The sequence below is a fragment of the Eptesicus fuscus genome, chromosome 13 (genome assembly GCF_027574615.1).
Source record: "Eptesicus fuscus isolate TK198812 chromosome 13, DD_ASM_mEF_20220401, whole genome shotgun sequence".
NCBI classification, from domain to species: domain Eukaryota; kingdom Metazoa; phylum Chordata; class Mammalia; order Chiroptera; family Vespertilionidae; genus Eptesicus; species Eptesicus fuscus.
The window spans coordinates 35,169,693-35,188,716 of record NC_072485.1 but is presented as its reverse complement, the minus strand read 5'-3'; positions in this window follow the sequence as shown (position 1 = coordinate 35,188,716).

Sequence of the window (19,024 nt, the reverse complement as noted above, 5' to 3'; positions counted from 1 at the left end):
TCTCACATATTCTTTCTGATCCAATAAAATATGTCTTCTCCTCTAAAGCTCTCCTGAAACCCTCAGGCAACTATGAACATAATTTGCATATATCTGTTACTGTATTAAATAAGTTACATTACAATTATTGGTTCATACCTTCATACAATTTAATAGCAAATGGTAACATTAGGGTAGGCATAATACCTATTAGTTGCTTGTTATATGTCAGCACTTTACTTGCATTATTTTATTTCTGTCTCTTATGGAGTGATTACTATTATTTTTACCAATTCTAAACACTCAGAACCAAGCTTAGAGGTAAACAACAGTTTGCCTAAGGATTGGCAGGTGGTGTCCCAGGGTGTTTGGGCTATCAAGGCTGCATACTAAACCACTGTACCTCTTACCTGTCTCTCATATCCTTGAACTTCTTAGGGCAATGACAGCCTTTTTCATCTTTCTTTTTAGATCACTTTTTATTTTTTTTATTATTATTTTTTATATATCTTTATTGTTCAGATTATTACAATTGTTTATCCTTTTTTCCCCTATATCTCCCCATCACCCGGTTCCCTCCCCTCCGTTGTCCTTATCCATAGGTGTATGATTTTTGTCCAGTCTCTTCCCATACCCCCCACACAGACATCCCTTTCCCCCTGAGAATTATTAATCCACTCCCATTCTATGCCTCTGATTCTATTATGTTCACCAGTTTATTCTGTTCCTCAGATTTTTAATTCACTTGATTTTTAATATATTTTATTGATTTTTCACAGAGAGGAAGAGAGAGGGATAGAGAGTTAGAAACATCGATGATAGAGAAACATCGATCAGCTGCCTCCTGCACAACCCCTACTGGGGATGTGCCTGCAACCAAGGTACATGCCCTTGACCGGAATCGAACCTGGGACCTTTCAGTCCGAAGGCCGATGCTCTTATCCACTGAGCCAAACCGGTTTCGGCAAATTCACTTGATTTTTAGAATCACTTGTTGATAGATATGTATTTGTTGTTCATAATTTTTATCTTTACTTTTTTCTTCTTTTTAAAGAATACCTTTCAGCATTTCATATAATACTGGTTTGGTGGTGATGAACTCCTTTAGCTTTTTCTTATCTGTGAAGCTCTTTATCTGCCCTTCAATTCTGAATGATAACTTTGCTGAGTAGAGTAGTCTTGGTTGTAGGTTCTTGCTATTCATCACTTTGAATATTTCTTGCCACTCCCGTCTGGCCTGCATAGTTTCTGTTGGGAAATCAGCTGACAGTCGTATGGGTGCTCCCTTGTAGGTAACTAACTGTTTTTCTCTTGCTGCTTGTAAGATTCTCTCTTTGTCTTTTGCCCTTGGCATTTTAATTATGATGTGTCTTGGTGTGGTGCTCTTTGGATTCCTCTTGGTTGGGGTTCTGTCCGCTTCCTGAACCTGTAAGTCTATTTCTTTCACCAGCTGGGGGAAGTTTTCTGTCATTATTTCTTCAAATAGGTTTTCAGTATCTTGCTCTCTCTCTTCTGGCACCCCAAAAATTCGGATATTGGTATGCTTAAAGCCATCCCGGAGGCTCCTTATGCTATCCTCACACTTTTGGATTCTTCTTTCTTTCCGCCTCTCTGGTTGGGTGGTTTTTTCTTCCTCATATTCCAGATCTTTGGTTTGACTCTTCGGGTGTGGTGGTCTACTCTGTATATTATTTATTTCAGACAGTGTATGCATAATTTCTGACTGGTCCTTTTCCATTTTTTTGGTATTCTCATTTAGGTCCTTGAAGGTCTCTTCAAGTTTCTCAGCGGTTTTTAGAAGATTCTTGAGTAACCTTATAAATATGGTTCTGAACACTGTGTTGTCCATTAGTTTGCTTTCATCTATCTCTCCTACTTGTGACATACTTCAGTGTCTCCACATTTTGGCTGCCTCCCTGTGTTGATGGAGTGGCTTTGTGTGTGGTTGGTGACCTATAGGGGCCGGTAGCTCAGATTCCCCAATCACCCTAGGTGGTCGCTCTTGGTACTCCCCTTTGTGGGCTGAGTGGAAAGTCTTGGTGTAGTTAAAAGCCCTGATTGCTGTTGGGAGGAATTGACCTTCGGTCCAATTGGTTGTGAGGGCTTGCTGTGTCTATAACGGAAGAATTGCTGTGCTGGAGACTCAGTAGGGCTTTGGTGCTCACTGAGTCTGCCTCTTGAATGTGTCCCTTATGAGAGTGGTTGAAATCTGGTGTCGTCCACACCGACAGAAAAGTCACTCTCACTCTCCGACCGATGGCCGAGAGTCCCGTAGGCATCTGGGTCCCCCGCGTGTCCCCAGAAACTGGAGTTCAGAGTGGTTGGGATTGTTGGTATCACTGGCGGGAGTTGATCTCCAAGCCAGTTGGCTGTGAGGGTTAGCAGTGTCTCCGCTGGGAGAGCTTCTGTGCTCAGCTTGGATGGGGCGGAGTCTCAGGGTGGCGTAGACAAGCTTTGGTTTCCCGTCTGCTCCGCCCTTAGAGGGGCAGTTTCTCCGTGCCCAGATTAATGGCTGCGCGCCTCTGAGAGAAGGCTGCTTTCGAGCCTCTCCCGCTGACTAACAGACCAGTTTCTCCCCAGCTGGGGCTGGATTTCAGTGCAGACCCGAGGTTTTGTTTTTCTCCCGAATGAGAAATCCAGTCACTGGGAGGGCTGTGCTCAACTTGGATGGGGCGGAGTCTCAGAATGGCGCAGACAAACTTGGTTTCCGTCCGCGCTGCCCTAAGAGGGCAGGTTTCTCCGTGCCCGAATTAATGGCTGGGCACCTTTGAGAGAAGGCTGCTCTCAAGCCTCGCCTGCTGCCAAACAGCCCAATTTCTCCCCGACCTCTGCTGGATTTCAGTGCAGTCGGGAGGTTTTGTTTTTCTCCCAAACGAGAAAGCTAGCCACGCAGCGTCTGCTGCCCTCCCTCTCCGTGCGCTGCGAGCAAGCCTGCCCTGTATTCAGCCGCCCGCCCTTTCCGCGCTCACGGATCTCCGCACCTCCATAGCTCCTGAGGCTCAGCGTCCCTCTCTCTTTTTTTCTCTAGTTGTAGGTTTTCCACTCTGCCAGCTTTCCAGTGGTTCTGGACGGTGTGCGCTCTGTTTTCCAGTTGTAGTTTCAAAATTGTCGTGGTAGGCAACAATTAGGTGTTTTCCTTATGCCACCATCTTGGTTTCTCCTTTAGATCACTTTTTAAACTGAAGAGGAGACAAGTCATGGAAGAGATGGGTGTCTCTTTGTTTGGCCTTTTGGGAGTGGAGGACATGGAGGAGAGCCCTACACTGCTCACATAGCCCATCACCCCTTGCCTCTCGTTAGTGTCTCAAACAGCCAAACATGCTCCCTACGAAAAGATATAGAGCATGTGTGCTCACAGTCCCCCAGTCCATGTTCCCCACATAGCCTTCCATCCGATTCTGTCTGGCTTCCTTGCATGCACACAGCTGGGCCAGCCACAGGTGTGGGAAAGGCTCATGAAAGGAGTAAGCACGTATCAGACAAGATGGGCTTTGGGATGGCTCAGCCCTGCAGAATCATAGCTGGCCTTTCCTGCCCTTCACTCTCCACCACCATTTGCACTGGCTCTGACTGTGATCAATTTGGAAGTTCCTGTTGCATCTGCTGGGATAAAATAGTACAACTATGGAGATAATAAAAATGAAGACTCACTCTGAGTGGGGGAAAAAAACCTTCACAAATTTTCCATGAGTACTTAAAGTGAAAAAGTCACCTTTTTATCCACTAGCATTGCAATTTCCTAGGGTTTAGTTTTCTCTGCTTGTGGGCATGCACACAATGGCTATTTTCATATATCCTTCTTCCAACAGCTTTTTGGGGTTATAACACAGAAGTGAGCCTTCAACTACAGTCTTTTAATAGGCCTAGAACTGTTGGGTTAATAGCACATCTCAAGACTAAGATACAATCATTACTGGACTGAGAAGGTACAAAGCACCAACAAAATTATTCTTAAAGCATAAGATCAATCTAAATGCCACTTCTTATTTCTCCTCACCCCCACTGTGCCTGATGAGTGCTTTGTATGTGATAAATATTTAAGAACTCTTTGATGAGTCAACTGAAGGACTTCCCAAACAATAGAATATGTGAAAAGTCAGAAGAAGAAAAGGTGAGAGGAAGGACAGGATATGTATTTATATTTACAGGATATGCTAAACAATGTACTTAAAATTTATTTATCTTGTAGCACTTAAACCTCATAATAACCTAAAGTGTCTATATTCCTATTTTATCAACAATGAGGACTCTAGAGCTTAGGAAAAAAACACCCTGCAAAAGTTTTGAGTATCTTCACTGTTAAATTAAAGTCTGGAAACAGACTGCTTCCCCTACCACCTGTGGCCACACATACAGAGCAGCTTCAAGCTCTCATTAGGAGATCTGGAGTTAGAGCACCTGGGCTTGAGTTCCGATTCCATCATTTACTGGTGGTGTGGCTTTGGGCAAGTTAATAAACCTTGTTTTGGGGTCTCGGTTTCCCAATCTAAAAAAAAACTGAATTAAGAATAATACCCATTTTATAGGCTTCTTGTGTAAATAAAATAAAAATGAAGTCCTTAGAAGAGTGCCTGGACATTAATAATGATAATATCAATGGCCATGATGTATTCACGCATACACTGCAATCAACATATTTTATAGACATTATCTCAAAGCTATATTGTAGCCGTGAAAAAAATAAATAATTCCTCTTCTGTAGATCAAGAAACTGAGGCTGAGGCAGTTCAAATGGCTTATTCAAGCTACAGAGCTAGTAAATGAGGCCGCTAAGATTAGGATTTACGCCCTTTAGGTTTTGAATCGCATTTTATTTTACTATCAACAATTACATTAACTTTTAAAATTCATTTTTATAGTTTGTTTTCCCCACTAGTCTATAAACCCATGAGAAGAGCAACTGTATCTGTTTTATTTATAACTTCTCAGCACATAGAACAATATCTGGAATAAATTATCCTTAATATTGAATAAATGAATAAATGAATGAATGAATGAAATCAAAACATATAATATGTGGGACTCAGGGCCACAGAGGGCTAGGATTATTCCATAATCCACCCCTGTTCATCTGAGAGATGTTAAATGAGTCATTCCATTCTCTTGAGATTTACTTTTCCTATCTTCAAAACCAAGGGGCTGGACTAATTCATCTCTGAATTTGTGGGTATCACTTTCTCATTACTCAACATCCAAATTTTCTTGGTTCATTTAAAGAGAAGGCAAGAGCCCTAGCTGGTTTGGCTCAGTGGATAGAACGTTGGCCTGTGGACTGAAGGGTCCCGAGTTTGAGTCTGGTCAAGGGCACATGCCTGGGTTGCGGGCTTAACCTGTAGGGGGCGTGCAGGAGGCAACCAATCAATGATTCTCTCTCATCATTGATGTTTCTATCTCTCTCTCCCTCTCACTTACTCTCTGAAATCAATAAAAATATATTAAAAATAAAATAAAGAGAAGGCAAGAAAGCCTTGGTATGGCCATTGACTATTGCATGAAATGTTACATGCTTTTCATCATTGTTTTTCTTTCGTTATTAATGATATGAGTCTTAGATGAGGACACATCCTGCCTCCCAGAGATTACACACTTATGTCTTCTGTTTTTTGTAGTGCATTCATTTCTAGGGTCACAGATATTTCCTCTTTCTCCTCCTCTTTGATCTTCATCATCATCACCACAACAAGTAACATTCACTAAAGACTCCATATAAGTCAAGAAACCTATTAATAAATATAACCTAAATTGATATTTTGAACAAATCATTGGGAAGGTGTTTTCATGAGCCCCATCTTACAAAAGTGGTAACTGAAGCTCTGAAAGTTTTAGTGATTTGCCTAATGTCATATAACAAGTGAAGGGGAAGTAAATACTGCAACCCAGATATGCCTGACTGTAGCCTTTGCTCTTACCTACTACTCACGCTGCCTTTCCACATAAGACATTGGAAATATCAGAATAGAACTTAAACACAAGTGAAACATAAATTAAAATATGCTGCTAATAGAAGTCCCTCTTTACAACAAAGAAGAAACATTGTCTTGATGCTAAAACAATTAAATATGTAAGTGTTCTTCTGTTACTTAGGCTGCATGGTACTGCGCCATTTCTCAGTGAGGAGCTCTGAGGAAGGCAAATGGCATAAGCAATCCCATTAGCTCCTACTAAGACTTCTATAACCCACCATTTTATAAAGGCCCATAAATGCTAAGCAACTGGCTAAACCTACCAGAATAATCAGAACATGAAATTAGTGTCAATCATCAAAATGGCCCTTTCAAATTTTTTAGATTTTCATAATACATACTTAAGTAAATAAATGACAATATTTTCCTGACACTGATATCATCACTTTTTCACATTATAAGGATCAGAATCAATGTTTGCTAAAAACAAACAGGAGTAAAATTAAATATTTCCTAATAGAAATAACTGAGTACTTATATGACAGAATAATTTGTTTAAAAAAGTAGACTACTGTTTTATTATATCTCAGGGACTACAGTTCTGTCATTACATTCTGTATTTGTTCTTAAAACAATAATTAAAGACACATATTCTGCTAAGTTAAAAAGTAAATCAAGGAAATTTGACCGCTTTCTACTTTTTTTATATTTGACCCACTTTATTCATTTTGATTTTACTGGGCTATATGTAAGCATCCATATATATGTAAAACCCTAATATGCAAATAGAACAGTGGAACAAAGAACAACCAGTTGCTATGATGTGCATTGACAACCAGGGGGCGCACGCAGAACATGGTGGGTGTCAGCTGCAGGCAACAGAGTGCAGAACATGGCAGGCATCGGCAGCAGTGGGATGGAGGAGCAGGTGAGCTGAGGCCCCAGACCAAGGCATGGTGCCAGTCACTGTCATCAGGGTGAGCTTCTTGTGGTTACTAAAAATTATTTGCTCCCTGGTGCCCACACCAGCCCAGTGCCAGTCCCGATTGCTCAGTGCCATCAGTGGATGCGAGCAGCACCTGCCAGCCCCAATTGCCCTTGAGGGCTTCTCCACCTCCCCCTGTTCCTGAGGGGTGATCAGGGCAGCAGCTGCTGCTAGCACCCACTGACAGTGCTGGCCTGCTCAAATCTGCTGCTGGTGCCAGCCTGAATCGCTCCGTGCTATCAGTGGGTACAAGCAGGGCCAGTGCCATCAGTGTCTGGGAGTTGCGGTGGCAGGAGCAGGGTTGTCAGCAAACAGGGGACCAGGGGCTACGGTGGGAGGGGCCAGGTGGGAATGCAGAGAATGGGCCAAGACCCACCCCTGTGCCCAATGCAGCTTCACAGCCCACAGTTCCTTTCAAGGTGCACAAATTCGTGCACTAGGCCTCTAGTTTGAGTATAAGACCACTGTTCTATGGCAACTCTTATGTTTCATAAAAGTTATATTGTCATTTACTTCCTCGCTTCATCATAAAAGAACTATGCATTCCCCTGTAAACATTTATGTATTTTGCACTTACATCAGGTGCTATTTTAAACAGTTTATCTAAAATAGTTCATTTAATGCTTACCACTACTTAGTGAGGAGGGAATTTGTATTATCTCTATCTATCTGATGAGGAAAATGACCTCAGAGAGCTTAAATTCCCAAGGTCATATAGTTATTATGTTTTAGAATCAGAATTCATCTTTTCATTCCAGTATCTAGCACATCATCAATGCTAATAAGTGCTCAATTCATAATGAGAATGGCAGCTTCGATTGACGTGTCAACATGATCAGCATTGGGAATCAAAATGTCTGAGAGACAAATCATCACATTCAAAATTTACCAAAAAATAAAAAAGCAAAATCTGTTCAATTATACTTGAACCCCTTTTTCTTGCTTAGAAAACATGCAAAAGAATGAGGGTGTCAAAGAGAGAGTTGAATTGCGTGTGTGTGTGTGTGTGTGTGTGTGTGTGTGTGTGTGTGTGTGTGTGTTTTAGGGGATTCCATCCCCTTTGTCTCAAGGATGAATAGGTTGACTCAAGACCTTGCTATGTGTATCCCTGAATTGGAACCTGACTCTTGCCTGGTACCTATAATGGATTAGAACTTGGTTGATTCTCCTCTTCAGAATGGGTACAGCAGGGTACTTGCTGCATTGGACTTATCCTGAAAGCCCCAAAAATGATCAGGGCAAAGGATGTGTGTTTCCTGAAGTTTAGATGTGGGTCACAGAGGGAGGAATGTTGAAGTGAGAGCAGTCTTGAGGTCCGTCTAATAGAGTCACAGAGAAGGCAAAAGAGACTTTAGCACCTGGACACCGAGCCTGGTATATTAGTGCTGAGTTAAAAAGTACAAATGCCCATCAGAAAGAGTGAGTGATGCTTTGGCTTGAGTCAAATGAAGCGCAGGAGAAAAACACTCAGTAAGGGGAATCTCCGCAGAATCACAAAACTATCCATGAGAGAAAGCACCACAGGTAAGCATCGGCAAGTCTAAAGAGTATGAAGCCAATTTAAGAAATCAGGAGTAGAAGTAAAATTCTTCTCCAGCACCCTTGATTATCAGATAGTGACTAGATGTCTGAGTGCTGATATAAATATGGGAATTGTTTTGACTTGGAATACTAGAGTCGATCCAACACTAAATGTTGAGAACACTCTTAATTGTCTTTACTTCACCCATGGATTCTCCTCCATAATCTGAAATTATAGGTAGGAAGTCCATTTAGTTAGGCCATGTCTTTCTCCAGTTTCCTCTTTTATGAAAGGATATGACTCCTGCCTCCAGTTCATATGACTATTAAAGAATCTAAACTCATAACCTCAAACATATTGTTTGTCAATAGTTACCCAAAGTGTGGTTAAGGAAATGGTGCTTGGAGAAGACAGCCTCAAGATTATCCCTGGACACTGATATCTATTCTTGGATTATTTTGAAGGAGCAGAGAATATGTGTAGCAGGGACTTATGGTATCTCCCAGCACATGTGTATCTACTAAACTGTGACATAGTTTGATGCCATCAATACTTAGTGACAAATAATATGGAAAAAATAATAAAACACAACTTTTCAACTACAGTACTCAGAATACCCAGGATAAGAATATTGTTATAGGCATTGCTCATCACTTTATAGACTAGCCTGCATTTTCTTTGGTCACCATGACAGGAATAAATACTGATGTGACTTCTGAGTGTTTGTTCTATTTTTATTTTATGGGCACCGGGAATTTTGTGGTTCCCTCTTTGTACTAGCTGCTAGAAAGCTTATGATCAAACTTGTGGCCCTATTTTAAAAACCACATAGGATTTAAATAGCAGAATATCTTGTGTATCGTCATCATATTTTCATCTCAATCTTTTTTTCTGTTATCCTCACCCAAGGATATTTTTTTCCATTTTTCCATAGAGAGAGTGAAAGGGAGTGAAGAAAAAAAAATAGAGAGAGAAGCACTGATGTGAGAGACACACATCTATTGATTGCCTCCTGTATATGCACTGACCCCAACCTGGGCTGGGAATTGAACCTGCAACCCAGATATGTGCCCTTCACTGGGAATTGAACCTGTGCCCCTTAGGTTCATGGGCCAATGCCAGCCAGAGTGATTTTCATCTCAATCTTCATTCCCCCCTTTTTCCTCTCTGTTTATTTTCTCTCTATATTTAAAGTTGTTGTATATTTTTAAGTAAGGTACTTTAAGTATGGACTGGAACAAGACATAGATTAAATCAATATTATATAAACAGTCTATTTACTATTAATCACTGTGCTTCAGTAAAGTCAGCATGAGCAGTCTTTATTCAGAACTCTTAGAGTAAGCAGCTCACATACACTCACATTACTGAGTCCCAAGCAAGAGGCAGACCCCTAGTTCCCTAGGACACTGACTCCCACGTCCCTCGGTATTTCTGCCTATATCACTCTTCTAAACTACTCCTGCAGAAAGCAATTTTAATTTTTAAAATATTTTTATTGATTTCAGAGAGGAAAGGAGAGGGAGAGAGAGATAGAAGTATCCATGATGAGAATCATTGATCAGTTGCCTCCTGCATGCCCCCTACTGGGTATTGAGCCCTCAATCCAGGCATGTGCCCTTGACCAGTATCAAACCAGGGACCCTTCAGTCTGCAGGCCAACACTCTATCCACTCAGCCAAACCAGCTAGGGCCAGAAAGCATTTTTTGACCACCACTTCCCTCCTCCCCACCATAGATAAAGTGAAATTTCCTTTGGGCTAGCTCTCTACCTTGCATATGAGTTCTGGACTGTGCTGAAACTTTTATTGTACTCGGTTTACATGTTTATCTCCACTACTAGACTATGGGCTCCCTTGGATTGGTCTTTCCCTTTTATATCTACATAGCCATCCATAAATTATAGTTGAAATAATAATTAATTAATGTAAATTGTGTAGAAAAAGAAAAGTTATGGAAGGATTCGAAATAAAAAATTCCATTTCTAGTGTCCTAACATAAAGTAAATGATTTCAATTGAAGTACTGAAAGGTTGTCTACAATCTAGCCATTTTGCTATATATGGAGATATGATCTTTTTAAATTAAACAATGTATCTGTTATAGTAGAGTTCTCTAATATGTTCAACATCTAGTCCAGTGGGACAGATATTTAGAACTTAACAGAATTACTAGTAGAATGTGGGTTCTACATACTCAAATATCAACTTAGAGGCATTTTGAGATAGAGGTTGAGCTTGGGTTTGATCTCTGCCTTCATGCCTTATAATCTCTTTGCCTTAGGAAAGCTCTCTGATCTTCAGTTACTCTGATGTGAAACATAGCCACACTACCTGCCTCATAGGGTTGTGAGGATCAAAGGACACCATGTTTGTAAAGCCCTCAGCCAAATACAGAATGCTCAACCAGAGCTCAATAAAGGCACTGATAGTACCTATTTCATGCAAAGCTCTGTCCTAGGCACTAAGAAAAAAAAAATGAGTAAGTCATGTCCCCTTGTCCTGGAAGAAATTATAGTTTAGTGGTGGAAACTGAATAAGTAGGCTCTCAATAAAGCAGGGTGAGTGACTAACAGAAATGTGGACATGGCATTGTGGGAACACAGAAAAGGGACATTTAGTCCCTTATCTCTGCACAATTCTTCATGCTTTGATAATAGCAGAATAATAATTTGAATTATTTAAGGATGTCTTCCTCTTTGTAACTGTCTATAATGCTGCTGTGACAATGAAGTTGTCCTTAATCTAGAACAATAATAAAAAAAAAGGTTAACAAAGACCTAAAATCAAAAGCCTTTATCTAAATATACAAAAGTAAAAATTTAAAAGGAAAGATGAACCAGAAAAGTCCTATCCATCTCCCTCCCACACACACCCCCACCCCACCACAGTTCCAGACTAGAAAACCCTTCTAGGTTGGGGTAAGGGTAGAGAGTTGAAGAGGACACAAAGTAGTTGCACAGTGAGCCTATTTTTCAGCATCATCCTCTATGGGCTGAAGGGCAGATGCAGAGGGAGGGGACAGAAGTGTGAGACAATTTCCCTTTGAAATTTGGGGGTTTAGAAAAAAAAAGACCACTTGTGCCTTCTTTAGCCTTTTCTGTACCTCTCATAGGTGTATGTCAGTGAGGGGTGTTAGAGTGATCTGAGTGACTGATAGGAGTCTGGATTTTTCTGTAGCGAGTAAGTGACTAAATAACAGAGGATAAATTGAGATTAAAATTCATGGCCAGTCAAGCCATGGGAATGCATGTAAAAAAGACATGCTGTGACTAGTTCCCCTGGGATTCAGGTGAAGGCACCATGATATCTCCACAAAGCGTCAGTGCCAGGGAGGCTCCTGTGGATCTGAAGGCTTCATAGTAAGTCACTCACTCTTTATACTGAGTGCGCAGTGGATTGCATTTGGACTGGAAGACCAGCGTGAGACCAAGGCAGGTGAATTTCAGGAAGGGATCCTAAAGACAGCACCGTGCCATCAGCGGAGCAAGCCCTCCAGAGCTTTAATCAATCCCAGGGCTAACTGGAGGGAGGCTCTCCTAAGGAGTCCCAACAGAATGTGATGGAATGATAGAGCTGATACACTAAGAAATCACTGCATTGTGCGGAGTTTATCTGCAAGTGACCAGGCTTGGTTCCTGTATCCAGCATAAGAGAGCTTGGAATCAAAATACTGCAGGGCATTATGGGAAAGTAGAGTTACATTATTATCTAACATGAATCGGTATTTATGAAAGTGTACCTGCTACTTTGCATTTGCCTTTTATGTGATTTTCCTGGGAGGTCAACAGCCAAAGGGAAAAGTAAAAAGAACAATAAGGTCCATGAGGGTTGCAAATATGCCTATAGTATATCAGTAACACGCAGTGCGCATTACAACACATGGTTACTGCTGAAATGCTGATATATTTAGGACACAATTGTTGAAGTGACTAATGATGATTAAGATGATTCAAATAAAACACACTGAAAAGGAACTCTGTTTTTGCCATCCCAGGCTTTTTGAAGGAAAATTCATGAGGCTGTGGTCCCCAATCTTCTAGGGGGAACCCTGAAAGCTCATTATAATACAAACATGTATATCTGTTGGAAACTTTAGAATTATATATTACCAATTACTTGTGGAAAAACTCATAGTGCTCATTTGCATAGATCCTCTGCTCCAGCCTGCGATCTTAAGGTCAAGGTTCCTGCTTCATTCAGTTTTGTATCTGCAGTGTCCAGGCAACTATGGTGCATATAGGAGAGATTCAGTAAATATTTAATTCAAGTATACCTACAACATCAGAGCCTTTGGGAATTTTTTTTTTTTTTCAAAAAATCTGTTCTTGTGAAATTCCATGCTCAGAATGCGTGAGTGCTAACATAATTGAAAAGTGTGACAGAAGGTTTTGGAGAGAGTGTATATTATAACAGACTTGTATGTCACAATAAAGTCTTACATATTTATATGCACATAAATTTAGTCATATTTTTCATATGCCACATTTTATTTTGCACTTTTGTGCATACCCCTAGACTTTTTTGTGCCAATAAAATGTCATAAAATGCTCTATTTTGTTGAGAATTATTTATTTCAATTATTTTAACAATTACAATACTTATAATATTTAATATTATAAAGGCCCTTAAAAATGACTATAATCATACTAACATGGAGGAGAATGTTGAGATTTATACAAATTGAGTAAGTTTCTCCAAGTATCATTTGCAGCAGACCGTTTTCTAGGAATTGTACAAGAATTAATTGTAAAATATTTTTAAAGACTAGCTAAGGCAACTTTAAACTGGAGATGGTAACAATTGTCACTCTGTAATGTATGGTATTATTAAGAGTGACTAATTATACTAAATTATATGAATACTAGAGCCCCAGTGCATGGATTCATGCACTTGGTGGGGTCCCTTAGCCTGGCCTGCACCCTCTCACAATCCAGACCCCTCGGGGGATGTCAGATTGCTAGGTTTCAGCCTGCAGGGATTGGGCCAAAACTGGCAGTCTGATATCCCCCAAGGGATGTAGTAGTGCGTGAAGCAGCATGCAGCTGGGGAGGAGTCTGAGCCTGGGGTGGGTGCTCCCACTCATCCCGGCCCTACTGCACCTGCTGCTGCTGCCACTGGAATGCTGCTGTGGAGGTGGGAAAGGCTCACGGCTCCGCAGCTGCACTCCCCAACCATGAGCCCCGCACCCCTAGGTCAGCTGAGTGGGGCTCCCACAGTGGGAGTGCATTGACCACCAGGGGGAAGCTCCTGCATTGAGCATGTGACCCCTGGGGGTCAATACACATCATAGTGACTAGTCAAATGGTCGAACGGTTCACCAATTGCTTAGGGTTTTATATATATAGATTAGAGGCCCAGTGCACGAAAATTCATGCACTGGAAGGGGGTCCCTCAGCCCAGCCTGCTTCCTCTCACAGTCCAGGAGCCCTCAGGGGATGTCCTACTGCAGCCTATGGACCTAAGCTGCAGTCTGGCCTCCCTCTGTGGGAGGCAACCAGGCTGATCAGGGGAAGGCACTGCCCCTATCACCCCTCTGCTGCTGCTGCCTCTGGCCTCCCTCTGCAGGAAGCGACCAGGCTGATCAAGGGAAGGCACCACCCCCATCACCCCACTGCTGCTGCCACTGCTGGCTGTGGCAGCTGCTGGCCCTAGGCCCTCGTTTCTTAGTGCTGGCCCCACCCTCCAACCCCTGCCCACTGGTGGGTGGGGGGGGCGATCTGGGGCCAGGCCAGCTGGGAGAGGGGGTGTGGGAGGTTGAGGCACAGCAGGTCACACCCCGTCCAGCCTCTGCGGAGGCATGGCGCTGGGACTGGGCCCGCAACGCTGCCTCTGTGGCTGCCTTTGCAAAAGGGGGTGCACTGGGACTGGGACCTTGCAGCCCCCTCTCCCACTGCCTCTGCAGAAGGGGCTGTGGTGCTGGACCAGCCCGTGTTGCCACCTCTCAAGTGCCACTGCCTCTCCCACGCTGCTGCCTCTCTTGTGCAGTCGCCTGTCCCACACCCCTGGCCCTTGGCCCTTGCAGCTCCTGTGGCTTTGTCTGGAAGGACATCCAGAAGACATCTGGTCTATCCAGTCTAATTAGCATATTACCCTTTTATTATTATAGATTGGTCAAACTACAAAAATACAAAGGAGTTTTGCATAAAGGAAAGTCAAAATAATTGAGAAAAATGGAAGGAAAAGTAAAATGAATTGATTTGCAAAAGGGGATTTAGATTTTACTTAAGCTAGAAAAGTTGAATCCACTTGTCCGAGACACAAATCCCCATGCATTACATTCACTCCTTTAACCACAGCTTTCTGCACCAGGAACACATGCGTATACATTGCCAAAGCAGAGCAGTGTCATATGTTCAGCTGTGTTTGCCTTTTCCTCTGAGCAGAATCTTTGCCTACTCTGTGCTTATTGCTTGCTTTCCTGTGCCTTTAACACTGCATAAAATATTTGGTTAATAGTTCCCTTAGAATCTGTTAGGTTCTTCTCTAACCAGCTGCACCACAGGATAGACAACTTTCTGCCAAAACAAACACATTTTGGACACATATAGATGATTATTGGCAGACTACACACTTTTCTGGCTTATCTGCCATTGTTGTGTGTCCCCATGGCCCATGACGTTTTAATTCTAGCTCATTACTTAACACACCATATCACAAACATCTAGTTATTTATACATTAACCTACTGAATTATAAGTTCATTGATGGCAGAAACTCTATCCAAAGAGCTTCTTAAGGTGTCTGACACATGGTAGGCATTCAAGTATATATTGATCAAGTCAATGAACAATAGAAATAACATTAAGTACTTGATGTTGAGTGATAAAACCTTATTACTGAGCCCTGGAAAGCCAGTCCACACAGATTTCAATAGGTAATACCAACAGGAAGAAGTCATGAATTATGGTCAGTATGAGATCCCGATCAGAGTTGCTCCACCTGTCCCATTTCTACCTGCTCCCTATATCTCTGCTCCAGAAGGTGGGTCTGATAGACAGAATGGTCCCCCAAAGATATTAATGGTATTTTATGCTTCACGGTAAGAGGGACTTTACAAATGCAGTTAAGGTTGTAGTTAACCTTAAAATAGGGAAAATACCCTGAATTATCCAAGTGGGCCCAGTTGAATCACATGAGCCTGGTGGCCTACTGTCCTACCATATAGACCCACTCATATAGTTAATGCCATGCACTAGGTTATCCCAATCATTATTATTCTTACACTTTTAGACAACCTTGCCATGAATGTTACAACATTTATGAGAAACTGTGGTATTAAATGAGAAGGTATCATCTTCATATTTACACAGTACCAAGGACAGTTTTTATTTCTTTTTCTTTTCTTTCTTTTTTCTATTATTGATAATCTCTGAGTAGCAATTTGGTTTGCAATAATCCACCTCGAAAGTTATGGGGCATTTTAAGTATGGTGACTTCTAAAGTCTGTTAAAAGTATTTGTTCTGAATAGTATATATTATATTAAATTGTATTGAGTTGCTGATATTCAACCATTTTAAAATTACAAAAACTAGCTTCATTCACATGAGCCTAATAAAAAATGGTTATTCATGCAGGGCTTTAATTTTTTAAGAAAGTTTAGTCATAATGATTGAAAGGTTCTATGGAATGAGTTATATATAGGTTATTAAAGAACTCATATGTGTCCAGGAAATAAAAATTTTTCACATCATTATGGTAGTTGAGAACAGTATTTGGTATTCATTCATGCATTTATCCAATTACTCAATCATTTATTCACTCAAAACTGTCATCAAGCATTTATAATAAGAATTTACAACATGCCACAAGTAATTCCAAGCACCGGTGATACAATGGTGAAAATCAGAATGTATGCTTTCAGAAACTAGTAAGAGAGGCATACAATTGTCAAAGGGTGTTGTAGGCTCTATGATGAGAATAAGCATAGATTCCAGGTAAGTAAGAGAGGCATCCATCCCAAGTTGGAGATGAGGAGGGACTTACTTGTGGAAGTAACCTATTACTTACGAAGTAAGGATGGGTAGAAGTTAACAAAGCAGACATGTGGAGAAAGAGCATTTTCGAGGGAGAGGACACAATCCCAGTAACAGGGGAGTGAGAGAACATGGTATTCTGGGGAAAATGAAAGAGCATTGAGTTAGACCTTGCGTTTGAAGAGTGTCAAGGCTGAAGAACAGCCTGGAATTAGAGGCTAACTCAATAGAGTAATATTGATGTCTTGCTAAGGAGTTTTTATCTTTACTTCCTGCTGCTTAACAATTCTTGATGCTCTGAAGCTTTATAATTTCAAAAGTAATGGAATATCATGAATGCCTTTACCATCTCCTAGACAACATTTGTTTGAACCAGCCAAATGCATTGTCTAAACCTCACAACACAGAGTAGCTCCCTCCTGGCAGCCTTTTTCCCCCCTAGCTGGTGCTGTGTCCGGCTACTTGACACTAGGTCATCAGACGACAGTCACAACCATCAGACAAAGAGTTCAGTCAGAACTACTAATACACAGGGGTGACACATTTTCCCAGTTGCCCAGGATTGTTCCACTTTTAGTTCAGGAAGTCCCCTGTCCCAAGAAACCCTTTCCCAAGATACAAACGCCTCACTACTCAGAGATGGGTGCAAAAGGTCAGGGGAAAAGTACAAACCCATTAGTGGTATTAAAATGGAGGTAAAGAATGCTGAAAGCAACACATTTGTAAGTGACAAATGGGTATGGAATGGATCGTGTGTCATAGTTGCTGTTGCTAATGTTGGCAGCCATCATTTGCAGTTCACATTGTTGTAATGCTCTGAGTATGTATGTGTGACTTAAGTGCATTGTAATTGTGAGTGTTAACAGTCTGTCTCCAGCTTTGCCTGTAGAATTACTGTTGTGCTTTGTATGAAAATAGTGCTCGTTTTATTTTTAACATTGTGAATATTGTAACCATGTTTTCTAAGAGGTCAGATAATGAAAATGATAACAATACAAATGTCAGCATGACCCAGACACCAAAAGAGGTAATTAAACAACTGTTATTTTTATGACTGATAGAAAAACACATACAACTGGGTTAGGGAGAAAAATTATCCAAGCAAAGCATATTGCACAATAAACAGAAAGGGCTATCTATAAGATATGCACAATATACAGGGATTTGAAATGTGGGCATCGTAGAGGAAGAGATGTGAATTTCCAGACTGAATCTTATAAGTTGAGGATGAGCCAGACAACCACGTCTAAAATAATCATTTTTTATAAGCTCCCCAAAATATATCAATACTCAAGAGAAAATAATGGCTGTTGAATTAGATTGGAAATACTTCATGAAGGAACATGCATTATCTTATTGTTCCCTTGACTTTCCTATGAAACTTAGTAAAGTTACATTTCCTGATTCACAGATTATAAGGAAATTGTCCTGCGACAAACAAAAGGGGAAATTGGCTTCTTACAGAGCAGAGCTGCTTCTGGGAGATTTTGGCGATGATCGTGTTTTCCACAGAGTGTGGAGAGTGATACATTGAGTTCCAGAAAAAAAAAGTTAAGTCGCCCCTAGCTCTGAAGCACCCTGATTTGAAAAGTGTAGTTTCAAATTATTTTCTTGATTTATATTAAAATTTTAATGACATTGTAGAAAACATAAAACAAAGTTTCCTGATACTTGGTTCAAATGAAAACTAGACTTTGCTCCTTGATATGTAAGTTCAACAAACAGTGCTGGTACAAGTTTTGGCAAATTCTCTTCAATTCATAAACTTCTTACCAAAGAAAATGAAAAGATTTGCTAAGCATCCTGAACACCTTTTATCCATTGCTAAGGAGGGGTATGATTGATTGACCTGTGAAATGAAGGCTTTCTTGCTGGAAGTTTATGATTACTTCCCTGTGTCCTCAAAATGTGCAGGGGCACTTAATGAAATGTTCAACGACATAGTAATGGAAGGAAGTAAATTCTTTAGACATGTGCCTACAAAATGGCTACTGTTGTTGCCTGACATAGGAAAGATGTTAAAATGCTGGTTTGCTATTATTTTCAAGAGTTGAGACAAGAAGAATACCCTTCCCTAATATGAGAATAAATTGAGGATAAATATTGAGGAAGGCTTGTATAGTAAAACAGAAATGTATATATGGTTTCTCCAATGCCATGCAATAATCTTGGAAGAGGCCATGAAGAGCTTAGAAAAGGATGAGCTGATTGCACCTAGTTGTCTGACATGAAATCGAGGCTGCAACAAAAACTCACACAGTGAAAATAATGACTTATATTTTTAAAATAAGACTGCTTTAGAATTAAACAAATAAAGTCACCAGAAAAGGGTAGTCTAGTGAAAGATCTCCTTCTTAGATTATTTACTAAAACTGTAACTTATTTGGAATTCAACTTCACTTTCAGAAGTTCAAATTGCCTCTGTATATAAAATCATTGCTCCTAAGAAAGAGAAGTTTAATTTAGGATGATATGCAATGTACTGCAGAGTGCTTGAAAAATGATGTGTAATTTTATATATAAATAGTATAGGTGATGAGTGTATAGATGCAAAGGACATGGCTGATAAACACATGGTCTATCAAAACAAGCCTCTGGATACAAAATGGGTGAATACGTTTGAAAAGCAAGAGACACATTCCCACAAGTCCCAACTTCTAT